The sequence below is a fragment of the Pelobates fuscus genome, chromosome 5 (genome assembly GCF_036172605.1).
Source record: "Pelobates fuscus isolate aPelFus1 chromosome 5, aPelFus1.pri, whole genome shotgun sequence".
NCBI lineage: Eukaryota > Metazoa > Chordata > Amphibia > Anura > Pelobatidae > Pelobates > Pelobates fuscus.
In genome coordinates, this window is record NC_086321.1 from 20,502,737 (window position 1) to 20,527,755 (window position 25,019).

The 25,019-nt window shown below is 45.3% G+C and overlaps 1 protein-coding gene across 1 annotated transcript in view; it reads left to right on the forward strand.

Moving 5' to 3' along the window:
• The first annotated feature begins 11,260 nt into the window (after positions 1–11,260).
• The window catches only part of PJA2 (praja ring finger ubiquitin ligase 2), a 74,475-nt gene continuing 60,716 nt past the window's right edge, over positions 11,261–25,019 (forward strand). Inside the window, exon 1 of the mRNA XM_063453638.1 lies at positions 11,261–11,331. The gene's annotated coding sequence lies outside the window, so the exon portion shown is untranslated. The remainder of the gene's footprint in view (positions 11,332–25,019) is intronic.

A 25,019-nucleotide genomic window follows, 5' to 3' on the forward strand; every position in this document is an offset into this window, starting at 1 on the left:
ATAAGGCATAAAAAGTCCAGTAGTATAAGAGTCCTGGAAACTGTGTGAGCAAAGGACTCTTATACTACTGGACTTTTTATGCCTTATAGTGTGTTTTTATATATATATATATATTTTTATATTTTTATTGTACTAATTGTACCAGTTTAAAGGATGTGTGGTTTGACCTATCTGCTAGTTGGAAAGCCCCAGCAAATTTGTACTGGATCTGTGGTAAGAAAGCCTATTCGGAGTTACCACAGGACTGGGAAGGGGCATGTGTGTTAGGTATGCTCAAACCATCCTTCTTCTTGTTGCCTATTGAAACAGGAGAGACTTTGGGAGTTAAGGTATATGATGTGAATCATAGAAAGAAAAGGGGACCCCTAGAGATAGGTACCTGGGAAGATAATGAGTGGCCTCCCCAGCGTATTATAGATTATTATGGGCCAGCTACGTGGGCAGAGGATGGTACTTTTGGATATAGAACCCCAATACATATGCTCAACCGTATTATAATGTTACAGGCAGTGGTTGAGATAATTACCAATGAAACATCACAAGCGCTCAATCTCCTAGCGAAACATAATACTGATGTAGAATTATTAAAAATCTTTATTGAACTTGTACTGAATTATTGTACTAACTCCATTTTAACCTCACACTGTGACAAACCCTCCATTTTCTCCTCATTACCTGACAGATTCTCCATCTTAAACTACATTACATGACAGAATTTCCCAGTACATTTAATACAATGAACAGAGACTGTATTTTCTATAAAGACATAGCTGACTCCGGAATTATTGAATCTCCTGTAACATGCAACAAAGTATAACCAAGGCCAGAGCCAAGGCCATGAGAACACTGTACTAATGAAATGTTCTATTCATAAAAGAACCTTGCACCTGACCACAAGACCTGACATCACTGACTGTGTAAAATGACGCTCAAGCCCCCCTTTCCACCGAGTAAACCTCATGCTGGGAAAGATGGCGCCTGAGCCTTCTGTCCACACCCTTGTCTAGAACAATACCACCTCCCGGTGGGAGGACACCTAGCTAGTCACTCAAACCCCTGAGCCAATTAATAATATTGATGGGTGGACACTGATATAGTCACATAACATTTAATCCAATTAATGATGTTTATTTGTTATTATCTGATATTCAATGATGATGTCATTTTGCCTTTAAAAAGGCCTGCATAACCGTTTTCCAACTAGATGGCATTAAATTTTCTGAAGTGCTTTTAACCTGAACTCCATGTGTCAGTGTGAACTTACTTCTGCGTATACGCAATTTAATCATCTCAGATTTGGACAGGAACAGATAGACATTTAAACATATTTGTTTATTTCTAAATTAATCTACATCAATTTGGCGCCCAGAACGTGGGGCATCGGGCTATGTCTGGCCGGCGAGCCGTCCTAAGGAAGATACTGTTGGACGGGGGAATCCTGGGGGAAGGAAAGGAGACTGATCACCTCCAGGTACACGGTAGAGACTTCTGCAGAGCCACCGGTATGTTCCAGCCCCTTTGATTGACCCGTCCACGTGTCTGTGACTGCTTCCCGGGAGGACATCAAAGACAGGTAATATCTTGCCCGGTGTCTCGTTACTCACTTGTTTACCTGCATTTAGTCTATCTGTTGCCTGGGTGTGTTTGTATTGGCCTATTTTAGCTTAAGTGCCCGGGTTGAGTGTCTGTTTGCTTGTTTTCCCCTTTTTGGGATAAAGGGGGGTGGACCTGAGGGGACTTGCCTGGGTCTTCTATTTACCTGTTTGTCTTTTTACCCCTTTTGGGATAAAGGGGGGTGGACCTGAGGGGACTTGCCTGGGTCTTCTGTTTGCCTGTTTGTCTTTTTACCCCTTTTGGGATAAAGGGGGGTGGACCTGAGGGGACTTGCCTGGGTCTTCTGTTTGTCTGTTTGTCTTTTTTCCCCTTTTTGGGATAAAGGGGGGTGGACCTGAGGGGATTTGCCTGGGTCTTCTGTTGCCTGTTTACTCCTTTTAGGAACCACGTGGCTGTGGTTGTAGGGAAAAAGGGGGGTGGACCTGTGGAAGTTTTCCTGGGGGTCTTCTTTGCCTGTTTACCTCTTTTAGGAGCCTCGTGGCTGTGGCTGTATGGAAAAAGAGGGGTGTTGGATCTGTGGAGATTGTGTAGACTCATAGTTTCCTGGGGATCCTTCTGGTGTCACTTTGATAGCCTAGCTAGCCTCATTGTGCACATAACTCTGCTTGCAGAGAGGTGGTACCCTCCAGCTTTGAGCGCTGAGCTGGAGTCATTCCAATTGTTATTTGTGGTGTGTGGATTCGGGCAGGCATTGCTGTCTTCATCACCACGGGGTAGTGGGACTTATGAGTGGGTTTCATAGGGGCACTACGAGGGTGAGGATAGAGGTGGCCACTATTAGTGGACTGCTGTAACGAGGGAGGCATATGGATTTCGGACCGGTGTTAGCTGTTATCCTTGGCCGCTGGTAGTGAGACTTGAGGAAGTCGTTCTCCGAGCGGGGACACTACGAGGTTGAGGGAGGTGACTTTGGAGTAAGCACATGAGTAAAGGAAAGGAATTACTGTTGATTTTATTTGAACTGTGATGCATGCACTGTATTTCAATTGTATTGTTGTCTTGTTTGTTTAATTAGGAGTCATTCAAACTCCTGTGTCTGTCTCTAAGGATTTCTCCTTACCTTTTTACCTTTTCTACACTTCCTGTATTATTACACTATCCTCTACTATTTCTCTTGTGAGAGAAGTGATTGGTCACACACTTCTCACCCCGCTCCAATCCGTGGCTACCACCTCGGGTACACGGAATTAGTGACTAGTCTGCGTTTTGGGAAGATGCACTTGGAGGGACCCACCCTTCTGAGTGGCAGCCGACCATTGTAGATAATCTGTTTCATCTTCTTTCCCCTATATCTGGGACGCCTGTATAGGAGGGGAATGGAACAGGGTTAGAAAAGCCCAATAAGGGCTGGCTAGCGCGTGTGATCTAGTTGAAGATAGAGATTGCTAAAGTGTGTAAAATTGCTGTGCCTTCATGTGGTGGATTGCAGCCGGAAAGCTGGCATAGATTGCTCACAGAGTAGCAATGCTATTCAGCAGGAAGGTTGGGTTGAGGAAGAACTAGATCACAAAGGGTTAAGAATGTATGTATATCATAATAATTGTTTTTGTATTTTGTATTAGCCATTCACTGAGAGTATTATTAAATGTTGTGCTTTTGTGTCTCTTTGCTTTTGCAATAACTGTAACGTGGCTATCCTTCTGTCTTGTTACTGTACAGCATTGACATGGTTAAAGAGATTCTGCTGGCAGTCTCACTCTCCCACTTCCCCCCGCCTTCCTCTCTCTCTTGCTTTCTGTGAGGGGGGGTTGCGTGCTTGCAGATTCAGATTTGTGTTTCGTAGAGTTATTACTGATAAGACTTAGCAATGGAATTTTTGCTCGGAAATATTCTAATTGTGTATTTTGCTACTTACATAGGAGTGATGTGTCGTATAGGAGGTTTCTAGGGTTTGTGTGTTGTTGCTGCTGCCATTTGTGCGACGCCAGCAGGTTCCGTGGCGTTGTATATGTATTTGGACGTGTTGAGTGATTAATAGCTGGTGAATGATGGGGGAGGTTGGTTGCATCCCGTGAGTTTATTTTTTGCACCATGTTATTCCAAAGCTTCACGGGCTGTTAAATGTATTGAGCTATAATTTAGTGTAAAGCTACTGCAAGCTGAAATGCCCTAAAAGAAAATGGCCCCTTGAACAAAAGAAGGTTGTCCTTAGTACCCACGCCTCCTCCTGCCCTCACTCTGCCCTTAGTGAAGTCATATCCGCCCATATATCGTGTCAATTCTGGCCATCCAAGGCTGACGAGATCTATTTCTACCACGCTCATCCTATCCTAAGACATGCTGTCTTCCTTAATTCCCATATATTATGAACAAAAAAGTTACAATTACTAAAATTATCCTACTATTAGTTTCCCTATATCAGGAAAGTGTCTGTGACAAGTAATGGTTAATATGTAGATAGAATATATATGTCTATCGTTTCACGTATAAGTAACAAGTGTGTTTTAACTTTGTGTACAAAGATTGATAACATGCTGAAAGAAGGGTTATCTTAAAGAACATTTACTAAAAGAAAGTTCTAATAAACCAAGATTTCTTGAACAAATGGTAATACAATTAGGGATTGGTTTCAAAATGTTTTGATCTAATTGAAAAGGAACCAGTTAACATTATAAGCATAACTATTAACAAATGAATAAGCCAAGTTTAAAGACTGACTAACATAATTTTTGTTGTAAGCCCAGATATTTTATTATTGCATATGCATAGGAATTGAGACTTTGGGCATTATAGTATATTAATTCTAGATCTGTTACTAGCAGCAAGTGCCTATCCCACGCATGCTTAAACACTTCTACTGAGTTAACCTCTACCACTCCAGTTGGAAGGCTATTCCATGCATCCACTACCCTCTCAGTAATGTAATACTTCCTGATACTATTTTTAAACCTATGTCCTCTTGTTATGGTAGTTTTCCTTCTTTTAAATATAGTCTCCACTTTTACTGTGTTGTTTCCCTTTATATATTTAAAATGCTTTTATCATATTTCCCCTGTCTCGTCTTTTCACCAAGCTATACCTGTTAAGATCCTTTAACCTTTCCTGGTGAATTTTACCCTGCAATCCATGAACCAGTTTAGTAGCCCTTCTTTGAACTCTCTCTAAGGTATCCATATCCTTCTGAAGATATGGTCTCCAGTACTGTATCCAGTACTCTAAGTGAGGTCTCACCAGTGTTCTGTACAATGGCATGAGCATTTCCCTCTTCCTACTGCTAATACCTCTCCCTATGCAACCAAGCATTCTGCTAGCATTTTCTGCTGCTCTATTACATTGTACATTGCCATTAACAGCCAGGAACTGGAGAACAAGAAATGTGAATTCAGGTATAGCTGTTTAACAAAGCTTAACAAAATCTCCATTATCTTTTCCATTTATTTTGCAGAAGACAATGTTATTTGTCTATTTTGTATGTTTTAAATATACATTATCAGTGAAGAGTAGAATAAATTTTATCCCATTTGCGAGACATAAAATTGTGATAATGTATATTTGTGATATAAGTAGGAATTACATTTTGGGATGTTAGATATAAATTAATAAAATAAAGAACGAGAGTCAGGGATAGCGTCTGTCTCCACGGGCACAAGTCTGGTGTGGGAGATGTGGTGGGCTAGCCGCTGCAGGACACCCACGGAGTGAAACGTTCGAGGCTTGTGGAGACAAGATGAGCATGTTAGCCTTTTATTATTTTTCTCTAGGGAAAGCATAGGGCCAGTTAATAGTTGTTGTACATGGGCTATTTGCAGCCTCCATTGCATTTCTACCTAGTCTTGATTTCTGATGTATCCTCCATTGCTACATCACCTGTCTGCTCCCTTACCTGCCCACCCCCGCTTACTCCTCCCACCGATCCCTCCCCTTCATCTACAGTCCCCCACTTTATCCTACTACCCCTCCCTCTACTCCACCTTCTCCTCCTACTTCTCCTCTTCTCCTCCTCCTACTCCTCCCTCTACTCCACCTTCTCCTCCTCCTACTCCTTCTTCCTGCTCTTACTCCTCCTTCCTCTTCCTACTCCTCCCTCTACTCCACTTTCTCCTCCTACTCCTCCCTCTACTCCACCTTCTCCTCTCTCCTCTACTCCTCTTCCTACTCCTCCCTCTACTCCACCTTCTCCTCTTTCCTCCTACTTCTCCTCTACTCCTCCTACTCCTTCCTCCTGCTCTTACTCCTCCCTCCTCTTCCTACTCCTCCCTCTATTTCTCCTTCTCCTCCTCCTACTCCTCCCTCTACTCCACTTTCTCCTTCTACTCCACCTTCTCCTCTCTCCTCCTACTTCTCCTCTATTCCTCCTTCTCCTCCTCCTACTCCTCCCTCTACTCCACCTTCTCCTCCTCCTACTCCACCTTCTTCCCTCTCACTCTATCCACTACTCATTCTTCCATCTCCCCACCACCATATCTATATCCTTTATATGCTTCCTCCCTTCTTATTCCTTACCAATTTCCTCCGCTCATAGACAACTCTGCCTCTACCTGACAACATTATATTTTGAAGAAAAGTTGCTCTGGCCACTCTTCCGCCACTTCCCAGGGGGGAATACCACACTAACGAAAAATTATTCAGACATGAAAGAACTGTTTTGGGCACTCTCAAGGAAATAGTTGTCAGGGTCTTACCTGAGTTGGGAGTCTGTAGCGCAGATATGTTGCTCACCCTTGCAGATAGCCACAGGCCGAGGTGGTCAGGTAAGAATTCACCTGGCCTGTGGGTCTGTGCACGGGGGCTGTGCAGGATGCAGTACCAAATACGCAGAACAGGCAAGGACAGAACCAGCAGGATAGTCGAGGGATAGCCGAGGTCAAAGGATACCAGAGGTCAGAATAAACGTAGTCAGAAGCCGAGGTCAAATAAACGAAGCAGATAAACTGGAACACTGGTATGACACAGGAACACTAGATCAAAGACTTGACACTGAGCACAGGGCGAGGCTGGGTTTAAATACCCTGCTGATGATCGATCAGAGTCAGGTGAGACACAGACAAGTCAAGGTGCAGCCCCCGGTGTAGTAGCCATGCCAGGATGAACAAGACCGGAATCAGTAGTCTCTGTGTAAAGCTGCTGTGGCTCAGAGGCAGAAAGCAGGACTAGGACTGATAAGTTCCCCGGTTCAAGTCCCCTGTTGGGAACTCCAGGAGCGACCACGTCTGGCCATCTGTCTCACAGGTGAGAACCCTGACAATAGTGCGGTCCTGACCCAGATTCCCATGGAAGTAAGACACCTGTAAGGGGGGTGGCTGTCCCCCATGTTTTTTTCTTCACTAAGTCCCCAGAAATCTTATGAAAGAAACCTGACTCATTAGAACAAAACATGAACAATCAATTCACAACTCTCTACAGAGGGGGGTCAGCAAGAGAACTGTAAATAGAAAGACAAATACCCCCCAATCTCACACAGAAATAGGTGAGGAAACCTCTTCTACTGCTCCTCATGGTTGCTTTGAACAGATGAAAGAAGAAACAAGACACCTTTCAACAGAGCATGCAGTAGCTTTACCAGATCCTGACTCCACTCTGTTTGCGGATAAAGAGGAAAGGTACCATACTGGATTTGCTGTTGCTACAGAAGATCAGGTACGTCAAGCATCTTCACTTTCCTCACTCACATCTGCTCAAGACGCTGAATTGACAGCCTTCTCAGTGGCATACAAAATGCCTGAAGGAAGACATGCCAATACCTACACTGACTCAAGATATGCCCTGGGTGCAGCACATTATTTTGGATCAATCTGGAAGATAAGAAGCACCACTCAGCTGACTAAAAGCTGCCAACCAAGCCACAAGTGCACCAAGGGAAGTGGACAGAATGGTGTCCGCTAAAGAAACTTCTATACTCACCATGTAGATCCTACCTACAGATCTCAAGCTTCTGAAAGAATGACAAGCAGCTGCTGACCCTGAAGAAATACAAAGCTGGAAAAACAGAAAGGGGCAACCCTTGAAGACGGGCTGTACTCTAACACTCTCAAGCTCTGTTTACCCAAAAACATGTACTGGGCAGTGAGCCCATGGAACTTTATACCTATCCAAGACCCTCATGAACTCTTTGATCTCTAAAATACTCCTAAGCACCTAGCTAACTCTCAATATCCCTTTCAAGAATCCAAGTGACAAAGAGCTACTGGGTCAAATATGCACTAGTTATAATAGACATTTTTTCAGGATGGCCAGAAGCCTAGCCGGTCATCAATGTGACAACCAAGACCATATACCCAATAGTGCATTGTGAAAGTTGCAGAGATCACTCAGTGGATTCATTGTTCCAGATTCAAGACTCTCTCTCTCTCTGCAACATGAGAAGTAACATTTGTTGATTTTGACACACTTTTGACTCTAAAGAAAAAAATGACTTGTTTAATACTACAATGCATAAGCAAATGCGCCCTAGCCAAGGTTATTATGTCCATACACATAATACATGACAAGGTACTCTTGACACACCACATTCATGTTTCAGAACATAAAGAGGAGCACCCCTCTAAAGGGAAAGTTTGACACATATATATATATATATTGATGCCATAGGTGTGCCAAGGGGGGTACCAGATGATTTTGCAGTAAAAGGAAAGTTTGAGTCCATTTTCCCAACCGTCACTGCTAATAATAATAATAATATTTTGATTTGCATTTATTATATCTATTGCAACCAACAACGTTTACCTGTCACCATGACTTGTTGTGCCTATATTCCAGATAACACAGGTCCATATGGTAATGTAAGCTTGTCTATTTATGATGTCCCTCTGAAGAACTAAGAAGACTTTAAGAACCGTTACTTCATAGGGTTTTGTGCCTTTGGGCTAACCTGTCTTCTGAAACTAACCAATAAAGTTTATCTTTTAGAATTTAACATTTCATAGGGGGGACTGATGTAGAATTATTAAAAATCTTTATTGAACTTGTACTGAATTATTGTACTAACTCCATTTTAACCTCACACTGTGACAAACCCTCCATTTTCTCCTCATTACCTGACAGATTCTCCATCTTAAACTACATTACATGACAGAATTTCCCAGTACATTTAATACAATGAACAGAGACTGTATTTTCTATAAAGACATAGCTGACTCCGGAATTATTGAATCTCCTGTAACATGCAACAAAGTATAACCAAAGCCAGAGCCAAGGCCATGAGAACACTGTACTAATGAAATGTTCTATTCATAAAAGAACCTTGCACCTGACCACAAGACCTGACATCACTGACTGTGTAAAATGACGCTCAAGCCCCCCTTTCCACCGAGTAAACCTCATGCTGGGAAAGATGGCGCCTGAGCCTTCTGTCCACACCCTTGTCCAGAACAATACCACCTCCCGGTGGGAGGACACCTAGCTAGTCACTCAAACCCCTGAGCCAATTAATAATATTGATGGGTGGACACTGATATAGTCACATAACATTTAATCCAATTAATGATGTTTATTTGTTATTATATGATATTCAATGATGATGTCATTTTGCCTTTAAAAAGGCCTGCATAACCGTTTTCCAACTAGATGGCATTACATTTTCTGAAGTGCTTTTAACCTGAACTCCATGTGTCAGTGTGAACTTACTTCTGCGTATACGCAATTTAATCATCTCAGATTTGGACAGGAACAGATAGACATTTAAACATATTTGTTTATTTCTAAATTAATCTACATCAATTCTACATCAATACTAGGATGAGGACAGCCGTTTACCAAAATAGATTAGCCTTGGATTACCTATTGGCAGTAGAGGGAGGTGTATGTGGGAAGTTTAACCTAAGCAATTGTTGTCTTCAAATAGATGATGAAGGGCAAGCAATAGCTGAGCTTACTAGCCATATGGTTAAACTAGCGCATGTGCCTACCCAGCTATGGAAAGGGTATAATCCAAGTAGTTGGTTTGGTAATTGGTATGAGCAGTTTGGAGGACTTAAGGCATTGGTAGGTGGAGTCATGCTAATTTTGATGCTGTGCCTTCTCCTACCATGTCTGAATCCTTTGGTAGTTAGGTCTGTGCAGAGCATTATAGAGAATATAGCAGAGAGAAAGGCTGCTGCACAGATAATGGCTATATATAGGTATGAGGCTCTAAATCAGGGAGAATTAGTACAGGAAGAGGAATGTTGAGGGATTCGTATCTTTAGGGAGTCGCAGGGTCTGTTCTGATTAATGGCAACTTGAGGTGTAAGCAAACCCTGATTAAGTGATGCATCTGGGATTTTGACATATCAGAAGCATCAAAGGGGGGAATGTGGTGGAATCTCAATAAAAATAAATTTACTAGGACAAGATTGCCACGTGGTATGTGCACTTGCATATGTTGATGTATCGGTCGGTTGGTTGCACGTGGCAACGATACAATCAGTAGTGTAAGGAGCATGTGTAGGAATACAGGATATACGAGTATTTCCCCTCCTCCATTGTGCTGGGCAAACCATGTGGTCAAACAGGAATTTAGTCTCTATTCGGTTGATGGATAAGAGTATGTGTAGGTTGAACTGATTATGGGAGGAGCTACATGACTATATAAGGGACCTACACTGTATGATCAGGGCTCAGACTTTGCTGTTTTTTGGTGACATTAGTCCCTCTGAGTCCCGGTCGGTGAATCGAATAAAGAATCTCTTCCTTCCTGAAGAAACCTGTGTCCATCTCTCTGTGCTTGGCTTCCGTCAGTTTCTCCGGTATCAGTGCCACTTGGTAACTCTTGGTAACATGATCACTTTGAGATGGGGCGCGCTTGTCATTGGGGGTGACAAAACACACCCTATCTGGTCACGCCCCCTTTTCAGTGTCCCGCTGTGATTTAAAAATGCCCAGGCCAAATTTTTTTTCCCAGTCCTGGCCTGGCCAGGACACAGTCACACCTGGATAGCCACAAACTACGACAACAATCAAGGAATAGAAATTTATTTTTCGAGTGAAAAGTGTATAACCGAACAATAAATAAACAAATACATAAGACGTGTCAACTGCTGCACTAAACAAGTCACGGTAACAAAATACGATTTCTATGAAATATATCACCCGGGAGAATTATTACAGGAAGGAATCATCCGCCGACCGGGAAAGGATTCAATGTAACAATAATCAGGACAGGACACTTCACTTCTACCACAATGCGGCTAAAACAACAAATATAAAAACACAACTCCACCTGGAATGAGGGGAGGAATGCCTAGTGGCACCATAACCACTGTATTTATATGAAGTGGTTATGGTGCCCACCATTTCCTCTATCATGGTTATAATTTATAAACATGGTTAAAATAAATTAAAAAGCCATATTATTGCAGTTTGTGATCCCCATGCTGTAAATATTATATTACTATATTAAGGGTTTTATTGCCATAATGTGATGATTTTATCCCCATTTATAAACTGCACTGAGCCACTGCCATTCTATGACAACTGTAACTCCGCCCCTGTCACTCTGACCCTGACGTCACAATGGACCCGCCCTTTACATGACGCTCTTTTAATGGATGCTGTACTTCCTCGTTATTCCATGTCCCCCACGCTGATTGGCTGGCTGCTGCACGGCAGCTCTCTGTGATTGGTTGGTGTAACTTCCTTATCCCGCCCCCGTGCCAGCGCCTGATTGGCTGACCGCGGCCAGTCTGCTCTTTGTGATTGGCTACGAAGTTGACGCTGGTTGTCAGGTGACGCACGGCGTGACGGAGCTGCTGTTGTCGGTGGCGCTGGCGGCTCCGGGAGGTGCGGGAGCTCGGGACACAGGTACCGGACACCGGGGGGCCAGAGAGCGAGGAGGGGGCCGGGAGACACCGGAGACAGAGCCAGGCCTGGGAGATAGACCGTCACCATGTACACAGAGAGCCAGGCCTGGGGGGGAGGAGACACATAGACCGTCACCATGTACACAGAGAGCCAGGCCTGGGGGGAGGAGACACATAGACTGTCACCATGTACACAGAGAGCCAGGCCTGGGGGGAGGAGACACATAGACCGTCACCATGTACACAGAGAGCCAGGCCTGGGGGGAGGAGACACATAGACTGTCACCATGTACACAGAGAGCCAGGCCTGGGGGGAGGAGACACATAGACCGTCACCATGTACACAGAGAGCCAGGCCTGGGGGGGAGGAGACACATAGACCGTCACCATGTACACAGAGAGCCAGGCCTGGGGGGGAGGAGACACATAGACCGTCACCATGTACACAGAGAGCCAGGCCTGGGGGGGAGGAGACACATAGACCGTCACCATGTACACAGAGTGCCAGGCCTGGGGGGGAGGAGACACATAGACTGTCACCATGTACACAGAGAGCCAGGCCTGGGGGGGAGGAGACACATAGACCGTCACCATGTACACAGAGTGCCAGGCCTGGGGGGGAGGAGACACATAGACCGTCACCATGTACACAGAGAGCCAGACCTGGGGGGAGGAGACACACAGACCGTCACCATGTACACAGAGAGCCAGGCCTGGGGGGGAGGAGACACATAGACTGTCACCATGTACACAGAGAGCCAGGCCTGGGGGGAGGAGACACATAGACCGTCACCATGTACACAGAGCCAGGCCTGGGGGGGAGGAGACACATAGACCGTCACCATGTACACAGAGAGCCAGGCCTGGGGGGAGGAGACACATAGACCGTCACCATGTACACAGAGAGCCAGGCCTGGGGGGAGGAGACACATAGACCGTCACCATGTACACAGAGAGCCAGGCCTGGGGGGAGGAGACACATAGACCGTCACCATGTACACAGAGAGCCAGGCCTGGGGGGGGGGGGAGACACATAGACCGTCACCATGTACACAGAGAGCCAGGCCTGGGGGGGGGGAGACACATAGACCGTCACCATGTACACAGAGAGCCAGGCCTGGGGGGAGGAGACACATAGACTGTCACCATGTACACAGAGAGCCAGGCCTGGGGGGAGGAGACACATAGACTGTCACCATGTACACAGAGAGCCAGGCCTGGGGGGGAGGAGACACATAGACTGTCACCATGTACACAGAGAGCCAGGCCTGGGGGGAGGAGACACACAGACCGTCACCATGTACACAGAGAGCCAGGCCTGGGGGGGGGGAGACACATAGACCGTCACCATGTACACAGAGTGCCAGGCCTGGGGGGGAGGAGACACATAGACCGTCACCATGTACACAGAGAGCCAGACCTGGGGGGAGGAGACACACAGACCGTCACCATGTACACAGAGAGCCAGGCCTGGGGGGAGGAGACACATAGACCGTCACCATGTACACAGAGCCAGGCCTGGGGGGGAGGAGACACATAGACCGTCACCATGTACACAGAGTGCCAGGCCTGGGGGGAGGAGACACATAGACCGTCACCATGTACACAGAGAGCCAGGCCTGGGGGGGGAGGAGACACACAGACCGTCACCATGTACACAGAGAGCCAGGCCTGGGGGGGGAGGAGACACACAGACCGTCACCATGTACACAGAGAGCCAGGCCTGGGGGGGAGGAGACACATAGACCGTCACCATGTACACAGAGAGCCAGGCCTGGGGGGAGGAGACACATAGACCGTCACCATGTACACAGAGAGCCAGGCCTGGGGGGAGGAGACACATAGACCGTCACCATGTACACAGAGAGCCAGGCCTGGGGGGGAGGAGACACATAGACCGTCACCATGTACACAGAGAGCCAGGCCTGGGGGGAGGAGACACATAGACCGTCACCATGTACACAGAGTGCCAGGCCTGGGGGGAGGAGACACATAGACCGTCACCATGTACACAGAGAGCCAGACCTGGGGGAGGAGACACATAGACCATCACCATGTACCCAAAGAGCCAGGCCTGGGGGGGAGGAGACACATAGACCGTCACCATGTACATATAGAGCCAGGCCTGGGGGGGGAGGAGACACATAGACCATCACCATGTACACAGAGAGCCAGGCCTGGGGGGAGGAGACGGTCACCATGTACACAGAGAGCCAGGCCTGGGGGGAGGAGACGGTCACCATGTACACAGAGAGCCAGGCCTGGGGGGGGGGGAGACACATAGACCGTCACCATGTACACAGAGAGCCAGGCCTGGGGGGGGGGGGGGGGGGGGGAGAGACACATAGACCGTCACCATGTACACAGAGAGCCAGGCCTGGGGGGAGAGACACATAGACTGTCACCATGTACACAGAGAGCCAGGCCTGGGGGGAGGAGACACATAGACCGTCACCATGTACACAGAGAGCCAGGCCTGGGGGGGAGGAGACACATAGACCGTCACCATGTACACAGAGAGCCAGGCCGGGGGGGAGGAGACACATAGACCGTCACCATGTACACAGAGAGCCAGGCCAGGGGGGAGGAGACACATAGACCGTCACCATGGAGATGATTACATAGACCTATCAGAGCTATTTGTTGAAGTGAAAATTGTTGGGAATTCAGAGTGAATTCCAACTGCATTCTAAATTTAATACCAAAATAAGCAAACTCAAAACAGAATGTAGCTGGCCAGTAAATTACTTTTGCTGTTTGATCAAAATTTTGACATTCAATTTAATTCGGTTTGAATTCCAGGCAATTTCCTGTGTGTAGACGTTGTTGCAGTACAGAAATCTCGTGCCATTTCCTTTGAACTCATACCCCCACACTTGAATTACACCCTGCGGTATGTGCATTGTAAATGCTACATGGCTGCATTTTTTTTTTTGGTAGTAACCATGAGTATGAAGAACCAATGTGTTCGGTCTATATGGTGTATTTAATTTACATCGATGTAGCTCTAATTGCAATCCGTTAATTCATCTTTTCTAACTTGTTAAAACACTGGTATAAACCCACAGGATATCTCACACATTGTATTAAATAGGAGTGCTTGTGAAATGTGGCACCTTGCGTGTTGTCACTTGGGTAGCTATATAACTGCCTGCCTGGTTCTGCTATTCTATTCAGTACAAATATGACAAATATAAAGTATCCGAACCGGAAGTAGTGTCTGGGATTACAATGTGTTGCTAGTGGTTGTAATCCTGGTGTGTCTGGCAGGAGAATAATTATCATTCACTCTGTATTTCCAATGATGTTCAGCTAGTCATTACATCTGATTACATGCTCCACACCTGAAAGACCTACTTCACACCCGAACAACAAATTGAAATTAATATATAGAGGGTGCGCTTAGCAAAGATGGCAGCATCTCTGTCAAGCCCCTATTTAGTTTGCATCTCTGAGCAAATTCTGTTAAGCGGTTTCCTTACAGAAATAGTGAGAAGTTGTCCGATACCAGGTTATACCCAGAAAAACCTGCATATTAACCTCACAATTGTATTTTTTTTTTTTTTTTTTTTGCCACAAACCCATCCAAGGATGGTGCCTGCCAAATTTTTTTTTTTGTTGCTTACTTTTTACCTCTGCTTTTCAAGCTGGAACCCAGTAAGCGGGAGAAAGCACCAAGTAGATGGTTTGTTTTGTGCCTTAGTGGCCCCTCATCAGAAGCCCTGGCAACATGGCAGGATTTCTTGTATTTTAAATCCTTATATACTTTTTGAAGCATAAGCTGATATATTGTCCAGGTCTGTAGGCCAAGGCATTCTGCCACAGGTGAAAGGCATTTGTGTGATTGCATGACATGTGGATGTCACTAGACAGTGAACTAGAAGCCAAAGTCGCCTTTTGCTAATCACAATGTTGACTATTGGTCCTGCAAAACCGATCTCTGGAACAGTGATGGATCTGCCACTTCCTACTTGGATATTTATTGGCAAGAGCAGCTACTCGTATGCCAATCTTACTAGATCTTGTGCCTAAACCATGGGTTAGCAGAGAGGCTGTGAGAGTTGTTTGAGGTAAAAATTCAGACAAATGGATCAGCGCTGTTCAACCGAACCAAAGACAGTTAAAAATATTGAATAGGTAGGCAGTACACCTTAAAATGTAGGGCTCCCTCTTGGCCCTACACAGAAAATACAATGGTGAAATTAATAGGGGAAAAGGTTGTGCCAGAAACAAAATAATTCTAATATAAGTAAGCAACACGAAAAGCTACTACAACAGGATAGAGTAAATACATATAAAAAATGATGGAAATAAAACGGTTGGTAGTAATATAGAAATGTCCAATATACAGATAAACCTTGCTAGAAGAAACGACTATGGTGGTGTTCAGAGACTTTATTCTTCCGCCAGGAGATCGGGGTCAGAAGAAAAACGTTTTTTAGCGCTTTGACCAGCCCTAGTATGTATGGTGTACAGTGGTACAACCCCCACTTATAGGATACGTGAGAAGTTGATGGTTGTCTCAATGATATGAAGACCATAAAATAAAAAGAACAATAATAGTGCTCACTGTATCAATTTGTACTCGCATTCGATTTAACCCCTTAAGGACCAAACTTCCGGAATAAAAGGGAATCATGACATGTCTCACACGTCATGTGTCCTTAAGGGGTTAAGCAGACAAACTGCTCAATAGATAGTGTTTGAGTGGTATAATCCCCACCTAGGATTCTTTAGAGTAGTCCTCACTGGAACAAAATAAGAATGGATGCCAGGCAGTAGAGAAGTAAAAATATAAAATGGTAAAATGGCACACTCACGGTATAAAAGTAGCCCAAATACCTTTTTATTGAACAATATTAAAATATCCACAGCGTCTTTCACCTTTGAGACTTTATCAAGTGACGATAAAAATCCTTGCTGTCACAATCATAAATGGATTGTTTACATCCAAGATATCTTCGCAAGCACAGGATATCTCCAGGGCAGTCTGTACACTTTATAGGAACAGTGAATACTGACAGATCTAGTTTTGGCCTGATGGATTTTAACCTGTATTCTGCCCAGCTTCATCGTGATCCAATAGACATTTTCCTTACACTACAGCTAATAAGTCCATCTTTTGCCACTATCATTCATGGATGGTTTAAAAAGTCTCCCCTATTCAGTCCAAAGTACATTTATGTAAAATTAAAGGGACATTATAGTCACCCAGACCACTTCAGCTCAATGAAGTGGTCTGGGTGCCAGGTCCCCCAGGGTTTAACCCTTCCGATGTAAATATAGCAGTTTCAGAGAAACTGCTATGTTTACATTGCAGGGTTAATCCAGCCTCTGGTGGCTGTCTTTCTGACAGCCGCTAGAAACGCTTTTGTGACGCTGGATGCGAAAATTTGAGAAATGCTTTCCTATTGTGGTGGAGTCTCGGTGGAGATGGGTTTGGTGGGCCGAGATTACCACGTGGCATGTGTACGTGCATATGCTGACGTATCGATCAGTTGGTTGCACGAGGCAAGATACGATCAGTAGTGTACGGAGCATGTGCAAGAATACAGGATATAGTATTCCCCCTCCTCCATTGTACTGGACAAGCCATACGGTCAAACAGGAAGTTAATTCTTATTTGTGTTGATTGGTTAAGAGAATGTGCGGGTGGAGCTTAATATGGGAGGAGTTATATGCCTATATAAGGAGCCTGCACTATTGTCCGGGGCTCAGAACTTGCTGTATTTTGGTGACATTAGTCCCTCTGAGTCCCGATCGGTGATCCAATAAAGAATCTCTTCCTTCCTGAAGAAACCTGTGTCCATCTCTCTGTGCTTGGCTTCCGTCAGTTTCTCCGGTATCATTTGGTGCATTGGCCGGGAAGCTCATCGTTCAACGGTAGCTGAGAGGCAGAGGCGTGAGACGGTCTATCTTTGCCCACGTTCTCTACGGCTGCACCCCTGAACTTCTGCGTGGACCTCCCTTCGTCTCGGCGCCACTGGGCCGTTGTCCAGGAGATCATCGGCCTCTACGTGAGAAGTGCTGGGGTGTCCCCGTCGATGAGTGTGAACTCAGGTTCAGGAACGAGGAGGTAAGACAACTGCTGTTTTAGACGGCAGGACCCACTAGGGGTATACCGATTGTGCGGTAGGCCCAAAGGGGTTTTGAATCTGTGTATCTGCCCCCTCTGTCGGAGGGAAGGAGCGAAGGCGCACCGCTCGATCGAACGCTCTTTAGTCAGACCGTTTGATTTGGTTAGTCAGGCGGGGTTCTGGTGTAAATAGCCCTAGCCGGACACCGGTGTCTTGTCTAGACTAGCGTTCTAGGGTGTATATTACGTTCGCTAGGTCGGAGGGACCGGGAGACTAAGCGGCGCCTGTGTAAATTCGGTTCGCTAGTTCTCATCCTATCTGGGCTAAGTGGGAAGGCGTGTAAATTTGGAACCCACTAGACTTTTGATAGTGCGACTAAGAGGCGCCTGTGTAAATTCGGTTCTCTAGCTCGCTATATATGTGGTGATTGGGCAGTGTGGCTAACCAAAACGGGTGTATATAGTTTTAGGTAGTCCATTCAAGGTACTGGCCAATAGTTTAGTTGGGAATTGTAAATGTGTTAACGATTGTTTTAGTAAAGTGTATATCTTGTTAGATAGCGCGAGCTCAGCCGTCTAGCGAGAGTGTTAATAGTGTGTTGCTGTATTATAGTGCACGGTACCATAACCCTGTATATTTACTGACATTGTATATAAGTACTAATCATTGTCGTCTAATGCATGTTTAACACCATAACCACTAATAATTGTATTGTGACCTTAACTTGTGCTTTGACCTATGCTAACCGTACTGTAACCGCTATTTGTAAAAGACGATGTTACTGGGGTGTGTTATAGACGGGTAATTCGTATATAGAGAATTATAGCGTGGGTGACTGTATAGTTACGCCAAAGGGCATAATATTGATTATATAGTGACTGGTGTAACAGCTGTGTGTGTACGGGAATTCCCTGAGTGTTTATTGTGTTATTGTGTACGTTTCACTTGGTAACCGTACCACGTGGTGCTGTTGCCAGAGGAAACGGGTGTGATTGTTGAATAGTACGCGTGTATAGTATTCGTTGTCGACGACGTTCCATTGTTAAGTATGGGTGCGTCGCAGTCAACGATTCCGGATCCCTTAGGTTGTATGGTGAAGAATTTTAAAAAGGGATTCAAAACTTGTGATTTTGGGGTTAAGATGTCTCCTGTGCGTTTAGTTACTTTGTGCACTAAGGAGTGGCCTACTTTGGTTGCGGCATGGCCGCCACGTGGCAGTTTGGATCTAACTCTGGTACAGCGCTTACACGTGGCTGTATCAGGTAGGCCTGAACTTTACGGCCAGTTTCCTTATATTGACTGTTGGAGACAGGCCGTAAATGACTCGCCAAAATGGCTCCAGACATGCCACGAGGAGCAGTGTCGCCTCATGGTAGCTAGGACTTGTTCGTCCACTAGGACTGGTGTTAGGCCCATTTTGGACACGCCCCCTGAGTCCGAGATCCCTTTGCCGCCCCCTTACTTTCCGTTAAGAAGAAGTGACGCAAACGCAGGAAGTCCTGCACCCCTCCCCTCATTACCCTCATCCACTTCCGCTTCCTCCTCCAGTACAGGATCCACCCCCCCTCGTACTAAATCTCCCCTTCCGGAACCAGAACCCACCCCCATTAAAAACGAATATCCTGATTTGGCGCCACTTCAGACTTCCGGTCAAGCTTCATCTAGCTCGGCTCGAAGTGTTTTATTTACAACCTTTTCCCAAAACCAACCTCCCACATCCCCATACCCTATCTCTCCCCGACCGGAACCCATGACTGACGCCTCTCTACGTAGCCCCATCCAAACCCGACAGTTGACTGGTGCCCAACAATTAAAGCACTATCAGATGCCTCTTCGCCTAAATCCTGGGTCAGCTTATATCGATGCCGCAGGTCAAATGGCACACGCTGACCCAGTCTTCGTATATGTCCCATTTACCACTACCGACCTTTTAAACTGGAAGACCCATAATTCCTCGTATACTGAGAAACCACAAGCCATGACTGATCTGTTCACCTCAATAGTACAGACGCATAATCCGACATGGGCTGATTGCCAGCAGTTACTAATGACTTTATTTAACAATGAGGAAAGGACAAGAATAAATCAAGCAGCCATTAAAGCACTAGAGGATAGAGCCCGTGCTTTGAACCAAGCTAATCCAGCAGCATGGGCCGCAACACATTATCCCAACACTGATCCCGATTGGAACGTAAATGGTGCTGATATGGTTCAACTCAGAGCCTATAGAGACGCTATAATTGCTGGCATGAAAGCAGGAGGAAAGAAAGCCATTAACATGTCGAAGACAGTTGAGGTGATTCAGAAAAGCGATGAAGCGCCCAGTGTCTTTTATGACCGATTATTGGAGGCATACCGCTTGTATACCCCCTTTAATCCGGAAGACGCAGACAATTCCCGAATGGTTAACTCCGCCTTTGTCAGCCAAGCATACGGAGATATTAAGCGCAAGCTACAAAAGTTAGAAGGGTTTGCAGGTATGTCCATCACCCAACTAATGGAGGTAGCAAATAAGGTCTATATGAACAGGGATACAGAAAGTAAGAAAGAGGAAGAGCGCAAGATGCGTAAAAAGGCTGATATGCTAGCGGTAGCGATCGCAGGCGTAGATAAACGGGGCCCAGATAGAGGCAATAATAGATGGAGTAGGGAGCCTTTGAGTAGGGATCAGTGCGCGTATTGCAGGGAAGAAGGGCATTGGAGGAACGAATGTCCGCAAAGAGAGCAGAACGAGAGAGACCAACCCAGGGCAGGCTACGGAAACTTTAGAGGCAGAGCGAGAGGTAGAGGAGGCCCCGGAGGGAGTAATGGTTATAGAGGGAGTAATGGGAACAGAGGAAGTGTTAGGGAAGACAGGTATATTCCAGCAGCGCAAAGGTCCCGCGATAGAGAAGGTAGGGACTTCGTAGGATTGGCTGACACGGTCATGGAGGACTATTGATACCGACCGGGCTCCATCCCCCTTGGTCGAGCGGAGCCTATGGTCGATGTATCAATAGGGGGAAAAAGGAGTGCGTTCATGATCGACACTGGTGCTGAACATTCAGTGGTGACTAATCTAGTTGCTCCTCCATCTGGAAGGACTATTACTGTGATAGGAGCAACTGGAAGAAGTGCTGAAAGACCGGTTCTTAAAAGTCGACTCTGTACATTGGGAGGCCACGTAGTAAAACACCAATTCCTTTATATGCCTGAATGTCCAGTCCAATTGCTGGGACGTGATATGCTATCAAAATTACAAGCGCAGATTACGTTCCTACCAAATGGAACAACATCTTTAAAGTTTAATGGACCTTCAGGTATTATGACTTTATCCGTACCAAAGGAAGAAGAGTGGCGACTTTATACAGTGTTGACTAGCCAAAACCCTAGGAGTGATGAGACATTATTTAACATACCAGGAGTTTGGGCAGAGAACAACCCACCAGGACTGGCCCGCAATATTCCACCTATAAAAATTGAACTGAAACTTGGGGTTTATCCAGTGAGCCTAAGACAATACCACATCCCACAGAAGGCTAAGAAGAACATCCAATCCTATCTGGATAAGTTCATACGGTATGGTATCCTAAAATTCTGTACTTCCCCCTGGAACACCCCATTGCTGCCTGTTCAAAAGCCCGGTACAGATGAGTATCGACCTGTGCAGGACTTGAGAGCAGTCAATGATGCGGTTGTTAGTATACATCCAGTTGTACCCAATCCATATAACCTGCTTGCTTTAATTCCGGGCGGGGCTACTTACTTCACAGTCTTAGATCTCAAAGATGCCTTCTTTTGCCTCCGAATTGCCGCAGAAAGTCAATGTATTTTCGCTTTCCAATGGGAGAACGCTGTAACGGGCTCAAAACGCCAGATGACTTGGACAAGACTGCCCCAAGGGTTTAAAAATTCACCTACCCTATTTGGTTCAGCCCTAAGTCAAGATTTATTGGATTTCGAGTCTATCCCAGGAGAATGTGTATTGTTACAATATGTAGATGACTTGTTGATAGCAGCAGTTACAAAAGAAAAATGTCAGCAAGCAACGCACGATCTACTACATATTCTCTGGAAGGCAGGATACAAGGTGTCTAGAAAGAAGGCTCAGTTGTGTTTGCCAACTGTCAAGTATCTGGGATTCCATATCTCTGAAGGTCAAAGGATTATGGGGCCAGAGAGAAAAGAAGCTGTCTGCCAAATACCAATACCCAAGAATAGAAGACAAGTGCGAGAATTCTTGGGGGCAGCAGGCTTCTGTAGGATATGGATTCCCAGCTATGCGATACTAGCAAAACCTCTGTACGCAGCCATCAAAGGTACAGAGCACGATCCCTTCTTATGGACCCAAGAACAGCAAACGGCATTTGAAGATGTGAAGAAGGCTTTGATGAGTGCCCCAGCATTAGGTCTACCTGATCACACACGACCATTCTACTTATATGTACACGAGCAAAGAAGAATGGCTGTGGGAGTATTGACACAGTACTTGGGATCATGGCAAAGACCTGTTGCCTACATGTCTAAGCAACTGGATGCAGTGGCCAGCGGACTTCCACCTTGTCTAAGAGCTGTAGCTGCAGCCGCCCTGCTAGTAGCTGAAGCCGATAAACTCACTCTGGGTCAAGAACTTTATGTACGAGTCCCACATGCAGTACAGACGTTGTTGGATTACAAAGGAAATCATTGGTTTAGTAACAGCCGTATGACCAAGTATCAAGCAATGTTGTGTGAAAACCCAAGAGTGCATTTAGAGACTGTAAACACCTTAAATCCAGCTACCCTTTTGCCACAACCTACTGAAAGTCAACATGATTGTTTGGAAGTAATGGATGAAGTATTCTCAAGTAGACCAGATCTTCGTGATTTTCCCATCCAGAACCCCGATGTTCAATATTATACCGACGGCAGTAGTTATGTGAAAGAAGGGATCCGCTATGCAGGATATGCAGTAACAACAATAGACAAGGTGATAGAAGCTCGGCCACTGGCGAAAGGAACATCAGCACAAAAGGCAGAATTGATAGCACTAACACGAGCGTTACAATTGGCTGAAGGTTTAAGAGTAAATATCTATACGGACTCTAAGTATGCGTTTTTAACCACTCATGCCCACGGAGCTTTGTATAAAGAAAGAGGACTACTGAATTCAGAAGGCAAAGAAATCAAGTACGCAGCTGAAATCCTACAACTATTGGAAGCAGTGTGGGAGCCGAAAGAAGTCGGTATTATACATTGTCGAGCGCATCTGAGAGGAGATGGTGATGTAACCAAGGGAAATCGGATGGCAGATAGTGCAGCTAAGCGTGCTGCTGAATCAGGAAGACAGGAGTATGTGGGGCATATAGCTGCTCTAATACCAACCCCACTGTCTCAATGGACTCCAGTTTATACAACTCAAGAAGAGGAGTGGTTAAAGACTGAACCGGGAAAGTATTTGGAGAACAAGTGGTATCAGCTAGAAGATGGAAGAATAGTCATACCAGCATCACTAGCAGTAGAAATTGTCCAAAATTATCATAACGGGACACATTCTGGGAGAGACAGTACTGAAGAATCTCTCAGGAAACATTTCTACATACCAAGATTGTCCAACTTGACTCAGGCCATTGTACGCAGATGTGTAACGTGTGCTAAGAATAATGCAAGACAAGGACCAGTAAAGCCACCAGGAGTCCAGTTTATGGGGGGACTCCCCATGTCCGATCTACAAATAGACTTTACAGTGATGCCTAAATCGGGTGGACATCGTTACCTGCTGGTAATTGTGTGCACCTATTCAGGCTGGGTAGAAGCATGTCCTACTCGTACAGAGAAAGCAGGAGAAGTTGTGAGATTCCTGCTACGAGAAATAATACCCCGATATGGACTACCCTGTTCTATAGGATCGGACAATGGTCCAGCTTTTGTTCACCAGTGCCTACAACAACTGACTCATATGCTTGGTATAAAGTGGAGGCTTCATACTGCATATAGACCCCAGAGTTCTGGTAAGGTAGAGAGAATGAATAGAACTATTAAGAACCAGTTGGCTAAAATGTGTCAGGAAACCCAACTTAAGTGGAACGTTCTCTTACCTATAGCTCTATTGCGAATCCGCAGTACCCCTACCAGAAGGATGGGCCTCTCTCCTTTTGAAATTATGTATGGGCGACCACCTCCCGTACTTGGTAACTTAAGGGGGGATTTGAGTCAGTTGGGAGAAGGAATTACTCGGCAGCAGGTTGTAGAGTTGGGTAAGACTATGGAGGAGGTACAGAAATGGGTACAAGATAGATTACCTGTGAATATTTATCCCCCTGTTCATAGTTACCATCCAGGAGACCAAGTGTGGATTAAAGAGTGGAATAATGTACCGTTAGGGCCCAAGTGGAGAGGTCCTTATGTTGTTCTTTTGTCTACCCCTACAGCGATAAAAGTAGCAGAAGTGACTCCGTGGATACATCACTCCAGGGTTAAGCCAGCAGCAGTTGATTCTTGGCAAGTTACAGCAGATCCAGAGAATCCCTGCAAGATCCGGTTGAAACGCACTACTCAGTCGGAGTAACGAGGAATTATTGTGGATTACAAATTTTATTGTTACAGGTGTGAGTGAGAAGGCCATAATAAAGCCTGTCCGCTTACCAACACATAGTGTATAAGCCAGGAAAGTCTCGAAGGGACACCTGTGAAGACGAGCAGAACTCCATTCCCTGCAGCCCTCACATCCTGGAAGCTGAGGTTCCATCGCACGGACGAAGACTGAGGATGACGGCGAAAGATGTGCTTTTGATTGTGTTTATTTACATGTGTTTTTATATTCAGGAAGGTAGAGGTACCGACACTCCTAGCTGTGAGGTATGCATTAAGACTACGAGAACAGGTAACCATATTTCCCAAACCCTAATTTGGCATTCACAATACGAGTGTAAAGGAGATGTATCGAGATGTAGATACCTAAATATAGATTATAGTGTGTGCCATTTAGGAGTAGGAGAACCTAAGTGCTTCAGTCCAGAGTATCAACCTCGTACAATTTGGTTGACTCTCAGGAATGGAGATCCTCAGGGGACCCTAATTAATAAGACGGTGTTAGAATCCGTACATTCTTCGGGTGTTCTGCTATTTGATGCGTGTAAAGCGATATCGAGTGGTAGAAAGCCGTGGAATGTATGTGGGGATCTTAGATGGGAGAGGACGTATGGGTCTAATGATAAATATATTTGTCCCAGTAGTAAAAATAAATATGTAAGTCCTAGATGCCCAAATAAAGACTATAACTTTTGCCCATATTGGTCTTGTGTGGGGTGGGCGACTTGGGGACAGACAGTAGATAAAGACATGATAGTGACTAAGTTGCCGACTAGCCCTTATTGTAAGTCTATGGAATGCAACCCAGTCCATATACTTATTAATAACCCCGACAAGTTCCTAGATAAGTATGGCAATTTATTTGGGTTTCAGATATACGGGACGGGTTTAGATCCTGGGACATTATTGTTTATAGGGATAGAGACTGATACGGTATCCTCCCAGACTCATCAAGTATATCATTCCTTTTATGAAGAGATGAGTATAGATAATAAGATCCCCCATAACGCTAAAAACCTGTTCATTGACCTAGCTGAAAGTATTGCCGGTAGTCTTAATGTTA